This window comes from Sardina pilchardus, chromosome 5 (genome assembly GCF_963854185.1).
Source record: "Sardina pilchardus chromosome 5, fSarPil1.1, whole genome shotgun sequence".
Lineage (NCBI taxonomy): Eukaryota > Metazoa > Chordata > Actinopteri > Clupeiformes > Clupeidae > Sardina > Sardina pilchardus.
Genome location: NC_084998.1, coordinates 1424053 through 1431552, shown reverse-complemented (window position 1 = coordinate 1431552; position 7500 = coordinate 1424053). Strand labels below are relative to the sequence as shown.

At 53.6% G+C, this 7500-nt stretch overlaps 1 protein-coding gene across 1 annotated transcript in view; it reads left to right on the top strand.

Moving 5' to 3' along the window:
* pdlim4 (PDZ and LIM domain 4) overlaps window positions 1-7500 on the top strand; it is a 51600-nt gene that overhangs the window by 10978 nt on the left and 33122 nt on the right. The gene's annotated exons all lie outside the window — the stretch shown is intronic.

Below are 7500 nucleotides of genomic sequence, written 5' to 3'. Positions count from 1 at the left end.
CGTGATAGAGAAAAAAGAGGGGAGGTGGAGAAAAATGAGTGCGGTGGAAAAACAAAGTGACTCCTGCATGAAAGATGAGCAGCACAGAGAGAGCCAATCAGAGCGCAGGTCCAGAGAGAGAGAGAGTGAGAGGAGAGTACTGTACGGAGCTGAGCTCCTGGTAGACGTGTGGTGCTGGCTCGGCTCAAGTCACGTGTTTAATGTGTCGCTTACTGATCTATCATCTATAAATCTCTCATGATCAAAGAATGGGATAGTGTGTGCTGTTCCTGTCATCTGTTTGCTCTGCAGAACAACACTTTCCCACAACGCTCCTCTCTCTTGCTGATGAGAGGGGAGACAGAGCGAGTCCAGGCAGACATGATTAGTGCTGTTTTCACGTCTCATGCTGCTATATTAGTCTTTGTTTAGCAGCTCGCGAGATGACACATTCGTTTAGTGGGATAATAGTGGCAAGTTGGGAGCCACTGGAATTTGGGATCCAACGGAAATAATCTGTCTAAACAACAGACTGTTCCATTTGGACCTCAGCACTCTGGAATGGGGCCCAAATGGAATGTTTGAGTGTCTGAGGGTTTCCAATAGAGAGTTGAGGTTCCCGGGGAAAAAAATAAAAAAGCTTCATTGTTAGCCAGAATCTGGATGATGACGACAATATGGAATATGAAACACCACAGCGATCTCAGTTCTGAGCTGAGAGTTCCAGGGTTCTGAGCTGAGAGTTCCAGAGTTTTTGTTTGTTTGTTTGTTTGTCAGTTTGTTGTCCTCCAGGGAAATGTTCCGCTGTGTGGAAATGAGAAGCGTAAACACATGCTGGCCCTCAAAGCAATCGCAATGGAGAGGGGCAGTGATCACAGGGAAGCCCACGACCTTATGACCCCCACGACCTCATGACCTTCACGACCTCACGTCCCTCCTCAGGCTCCCTCAACAGCCGCAGGCGTCTGCCCATGTTTGGGCCGCGGTTCCAGAGCGCGCCCTGCTCGTGCCCGAGCTGCTGGGCCGGGACTGCGGCTGCCCATATCTCAGCTGTGCTGGGCCGGGACGGAGGGACGGAGGCTGCCCGTATCTTAGCTGTGCTGGGCCGGGACGGAGGACGGAGGCTGCCCGTATCTCAGCTGTGCTGCGCCGGGACGGAGGCTGCCCGTATATCAGCGGTGCTGGGCCGGGACGGAGGACGGAGGCTGCCCGTATCTCAGCGGTGCTGGGCCGGGACGGAGGACGGAGGCTGCCCGTATATCAGCTGTGGACATTAAGTGGTAGATCCACTCTGGAGCCATAAATTCACTGGCGAGCGCAGCAGGCCAAGTCAGAGTGAGAAACTGGACCGAGCTCTGGGAGTTCCTTCCACTTCCTTTACAGGCCGCAACACAAGGCAGGAAGGCAGGAAGGCAGGGTGTCTAGCTGGCACTGAGCTCCGCTACAGGAATCCTTCTCTCTTCTCCCTTCTCTCTTCACTCTTCTCTCTTCTCTCTTCACTCTTCTCTCTTCTCTCTTCTCTCTTTTCCCTTCTCTCTTCTCCCTTCTCTTTTCCCTTCTCCCTTCTCCCTTCTCCCTTCTCTCTTCTCTCTTCTCTCTTCTCTTTTCCCTTTCCCCTTCTCTTTTCCCTTTCTCTGCCTATAAATGTGCAATTAGTTGGCTCCCTTTTGTGTGACTCTCAACCATGAAATTCTCCCACGTTTGATGAGCAATTTATGAAAATCCTTCCCCACCGCAAGCGCTGCTCTGAAAATGAGGTCATGACTTGTTTTCAAGTTGAGGCCGTTATCATATCTTCCCTTTAGACTTCAGCCTGATAACAGGATGATGTCACCCTCAGGATGAGGCCGTTCCTGATGCAAAACAAGCCGTTAAACGTTCCTCGCTTGTTTCATCTTGTACAGCGGAGCGATGAATAGCCTGTGTTTGACCGCTGCTCTGAGAGCGATGAATAGCCTGCGTTTGACCGCTGCTCTGAGGTAAAGGTGGCTGTGGCGGTGAGAGATAAGCCCTGTTGACTCCACTCGCTGCTGTTTGCCCTCGAGAGGCTGTGGTTCAGCTGGAGGGGCATGCTGGCCAGATATTTTATTATGGAGTGTCCACACGCACCGTAAGTGCTGCTGGCCAGATGATTTTATTATGGAGTGTCCACACGCACTGTAAGTGCTGCTGGTGAGTGTGTGTGTGTGTGTGTGTGTGTGCTGTTGTTTCCACAAGCAGTCGGCCCCATCTCGGGGTTTGGTCAGTAGAGTGGTAGAGTGTTGGTGACAGATGATGTGGTGGAGATGTGGGAGGTGGAGGTCTGAGAGGGAGGGATAGAGAGAGAAAGAGAGAGGGATAAAGCGAGAGGTAGAGGGGGAGGGAAACAGAAGGAGAGAGGGGGAGAGAGAGGGCAAGACGGACTGAGTAGTCCACTGGGGCATAGGAATGGCTCTAGCGGTGAAGATTCCACTTGACTGTGCGCTGGCAGATTCAATCACACTGAGCCTCTGTGGCATAGCATTAGCGACTAGCATTAGCGACTAGCATTAGCCTTAGCTCACACTTCCCCACACACAAGATTTGAGATAATACCCACCCGATACTTTAATATGATTATGTCAACTTCTCCAAATCTTATCTTTAGAACACCTCAGCAGAACTAAACAAAGAGCTGTGTGCTTCCCCTGCCCCTATATCGGGTTGTGTCTGAATATCTCAGTGTCTGGTTTCCATGGAGGGACATGTGTGGCAATACTGAAGAAACAGAAACCACTGCGTCCCCAAATCTGTCCAGAATGCCAGACGTCTATTCTTAGGAGGGCGTATGAAGTGTACCTTTGGTGGCAAAGACGTGAGGTGGTCAAACTCAGCATTGTTATGTGCACTATGCTACAAACAACGGAAGATTGAAGCTGTCAAGCCCGAGAGGTCTGTAATTTTGCGTTTCTGTCTTTGGATAAATATATGAGCACACACATCTGCTCTGACCCAAAATTACAATGAGTGCGCTGGGGCCTCAGGCAAGTGCTGCGCTCAGGAATGCAGCCACAGTGCTTCTGAATGCATTAGCCGGCTCAGAGGCATCGGCTTTCAGACGCACCTCCCGTCCAGCGCTGACCCCCAGATCGGCTGACACCGGACACTTCTGCTGCAGATTGCTCCATTTGATTGGACACCGGACACTTCTGCTGCAGATTACTCCATTTGATTGGCCACAGGTCCTCGAGATGCCCTCACCCTCTCACGCCACGCAGCCACAGCCCAGTGGATTGTGGGTGATGGTGAGATGAGCTCCTCAGCTGATCGTGTTTAAGGGCATTCATTCAGTCATCCTCTGGTTCCTCCTCAGCTGAACGTGTTTAAGGGCATTCATTCAGTCATCCTCTGGTTCCTCCTCAGCTGAACGTGTTTAAGGGCATTCATTCAGTCATCCTCTGGTTCTTTTTGCATAGGTTGTGGCGGTAGAGAGGCTGTCTGTCCACTATAAGTTGAGGGGTACCTAGTTTCTGTGTGCGGTATAGGTTGAGGGGTTCCTGGTTTCTGTTGGCGATAGGTTGAGGTGTACCTGGTGTCTGTGTGTGGTAGATTGAGGGGGTCCTATGTAGTTTCTGTTGGCAGTAGATTGAGGGGGTTCTATGTGGTTTCTGTTGGCGGTAGATTGAGGGGTTCCTATGTGGTTCCTGTTGGCGGTAGATTGAGGGGTCCTATGTGGTTCCTGTTGGCAGTAGATTGAGGGGTCCTATGTGGTTCCTGTGTACGACTGACTCATATGACTCAGCTCAGAGCCTGGGCGAGTGTGACATCATTTCCAGGTGATGGTGCCATTTTGGGCTGAGCTGCATATTTGGCGTGTTATTTACAAAGCCCTAGGGAGAATGAGCCGCGTGTGGAAGGACCTCAACGTCAGGCCCCAGGAATGCTGATATGATTAACATATTTGTCACACAGCAGTTGGTTGAAACAGAGAGAGGCAGAAAGAGAGAGAGAGAGGGTTAGAGAGAAAAAAGAGACAGAAAGAGACAAAAAAACAGGAGAGACGGACAGAAAGACAGAGAGAGAGAGAGAGAGAGAGAGAGAGAGAGAGCAGTGGTCTTTAACAGACATGAAGTCACCACTCTGCTCCATGGTTTGGTCTGCTCCATTTCCAAGAGACCTCACATTCTGTTGGGAGTGTGCCGTAACCTCCCCCACCCCAACCCCCCCACCCCCCCCCAGCCCCTGGTGGTTATTTAGCTGGGCTGCAGCCTAATCAGAAGTGGGGGGGGGGGGGGTAATTTAGCGGGGGAGGGCCCCGTTAGCAGCGTGCCTCTCCTCAGGTGGACGGAGGTGTGGGGGAAAGATGACAGGCCGCCCCGTCTCCTCGGATGTCCCAGTAAATCCTCGACTCCTGGAGCCCCTTTAGACATGACACAGCTGCTCACCGCTGAGTCCTCCCCTCGGACTCTCCAGTACCACTGACCCCCCCCCCCCCACACACACACACACACACACACACACACACACACACACACACACACACACACACACACACAACCCATCCTCCCAACCAGACAGCTCAATCTGGGCCAGCTACATGAATGAACAAACAAACAAACAAACAATAGTGATGGGGCATGTGTAGTATAGTGATGGGGGCATGTGCTTTTTGTGTAGTATAGTGATGGGGGCATGTGCTGCATGTGTAGTATAGTGATGGGGGCATGTGCTGTATGTGAAGTATAGTGATGGGGGCATGTGCTGTATGTGTAGTATAGTGATGGGGGCATGTGCTGTATGTGTAGTATAGTGATGGGGGCATGTGCTGCATGTGTAGTATAGTGATGGGGGCCATCTGTGGCCCAGACGGAGTCTAGGCTGGTGGTTTCAAAGAGCAGGAGACAAATGAGGGCAATCCGTTTGTGTGAGTCTCATCGGAGAGAACCCCACTGGGCTGGCTCGTCCCCTAGGAGAGATGAGTCATGAAGAAGGGGATAGAGAGAGGATGAAGAGAGAGAGAGAGAGAATGGAGATGGAAAGAAGAGAGAGAGGTAAGGGAGAGAGGAGAGGGAGAGAGAGAGAGAGAGAGGGAGAGAGAGAGGGGGGGAGACAGAAGTAGGATAGAGTGTCCCAGCAGACAACCTCTGACTGAATTACTCACGAGTGAACAGATGAGTGAGTGAATGGATGGATGAGTGAGTACATGAGTGAGAGGAGATGGGGGGGCAGTGAGAGGAGATGGGGGGGGGGCAGTGAGAGGAGATGGGGGGGGGGCAGTGAGAGGAGATGGCGGGGGGGGGGGCAGTACATGAGTGAGAGGAGATGGGGGGGGGCAGTGAGAGGAGATGGGGGGGGGAGAGGAGATGGGGGGGGCAGTACATGAGTGAGAGGAGATGGGGGGGGTGGGAGGAGATGGGGGGGGGGAGGAGATGGGGGGGCAGTGAGAGGAGATGGGGGGGCAGTACATGAGTGAGAGGAGATGGGGGGGGGTGGGAGGAGATGGGGGGGGAGAGGAGATGGGGGGGCAGTGAGAGGAGATGGGGGGGCAGGGAGAGGAGATGGGGGGGGGGAGAGGAGATGGGGGGGGGAGAGTGGGAGTGTCTCTCTGCACATGCAGACCACGAACCGTGACGAACACATCAAAGAGCGTCTGAGCGTCAGGGGGGAGCCTGTGTCCATGGAGACGCCATTGATCTTAACCAAGCGTAGACAGACCGTTTACTCCCCCCCCCCCCGCCGACACTCCAGCAGACAAGAACCCTCTGCCGCCGCTCCAGCCTCTCTGGGAGCTCGGAACAAAGTGCTCCGCTGGCTCTCTCCCATATCCGCCGTCTGAATCAGGAGAAGTTGCTAGCTCAGCACACACACACACACACACACACACACACTCACACACACACACACACACACACACACACAAGCCAGCTCGCTTAGCACCTCCACAGCCACGTGAGAGCAGGAGCGCGGCGTTGGCCGGTCGAGGTCTTGATGGGCAGAACACCCGGGCCAGTGTCCAGTCAGCGGCACACGCACGGAGAACGCTGAGACGGAGAGTAGCGGTGTGATAGCCAACGCCAACATCCGCTCCGCCAACGCAAACATCCACCAACGCAAACATCCGTTCGGCCAACGCAAACATCCACCAACGCAAACATCCACCAACGCAAACATCCGCTCCGCCAACGCAAACATCCGCTCCACCGCAATAGCCAACGCAAACATCCGTTCGGCCAACGCCAACATCCGTTCCACCGCAATAGCCAACGCAAACATCCGTTCGGCCAACGCCAACATCCGCTCCACCGCAATAGCCAACGCCAACATCCGCTCCACCGCAATAGCCAACGCAAACATCCGCTCCACCGCAATAGCCAACGCAAACATCCGCTCCACCGCAATAGCCAACGCAAACATCCGTTCGGCCAACGCCAACATCCGCTCCACCGCAATAGCCAACGCCAACATCCGCTCCGCCACAATAGCCAACACAAACATCCGCTCCACCGCAATAGCCAACGCAAACATCCGTTCGGCCAACGCCAACATCCGCTCCACCGCAATAGCCAACGCCAACATCCGCTCCACCGCAATAGCCAACGCAAACATCCGCTCCACCGCAATAGCCAACGCAAACATCCGCTCCACCGCAATAGCCAACGCAAACATCCGTTCGGCCAACGCCAACATCCGCTCCACCGCAATAGCCAACGCAAACATCCACTCCGCCAACGCAAATATCCGCTCCGCCTAATGGCGAGGTCATCAGAGTGCGCTGTGATGGCTGGAGAGTAATGAGTGAGGTCATCAGAGTGCGCCGTGATGGCTGGAGAGTAATGAGCGAGGTCATCAGAGTGCGCCGTGATGGCTGGAGAGTAGTGAGTGAGGTCATCAGAGTGCGCCGTGATGGCTGGAGAGTAATGAGTGAGGTCATCAGAGTGCGCCGTGATGGCTGGAGAGTAGTGAGTGAGGTCATCAGAGTGCGCCGTGATGGCTGGAGAGTAGTGAGTGAGGTCATCAGAGTGCGCCGTGATGGCTGGAGAGTAGTGAGTGAGGTCATCAGAGTGCGCCGTGATGGCTGGAGAGTAGTGAGTGAGGTCATCAGAGTGCGCCGTGATGGCTGGAGAGTAGTGAGTGAGGTCATCAGAGTGCGCCGTGATGGCTGGAGAGTGATGGCCGAGGTCATCGGGGAGCAGGGTGAGAAGAGAACAGAGATGTCAGTGTGCTAGATGAGAGGAAGTCCCCTCAGCCAAATGGGATCCTTTCAGCCGCCTGTCAGCATATTAGTGTTTGTCCTTATCTCCCCTCACATCCTCCAGCACACCAGGCCAAAGGCAACTCTGAGCGCGGCTGCACAAGTAGACTGAGCTAGAGAGGGTTGTACTGTAGGAGAGCTTAAAGCAAACTATTGGTGAATCATTTCCTCTTGGATTATTGTGTGCTTGTAGTATTGTACAAAAGTTGTGTAGAGTAGTTTTAGGGAAACTATGGTGATAACTGTGTAAGTCCCCAGCGTTTGTCACCCTCAAATGAAAGGCTGCACTCCAGTGGAGCTGCTCTGGAACT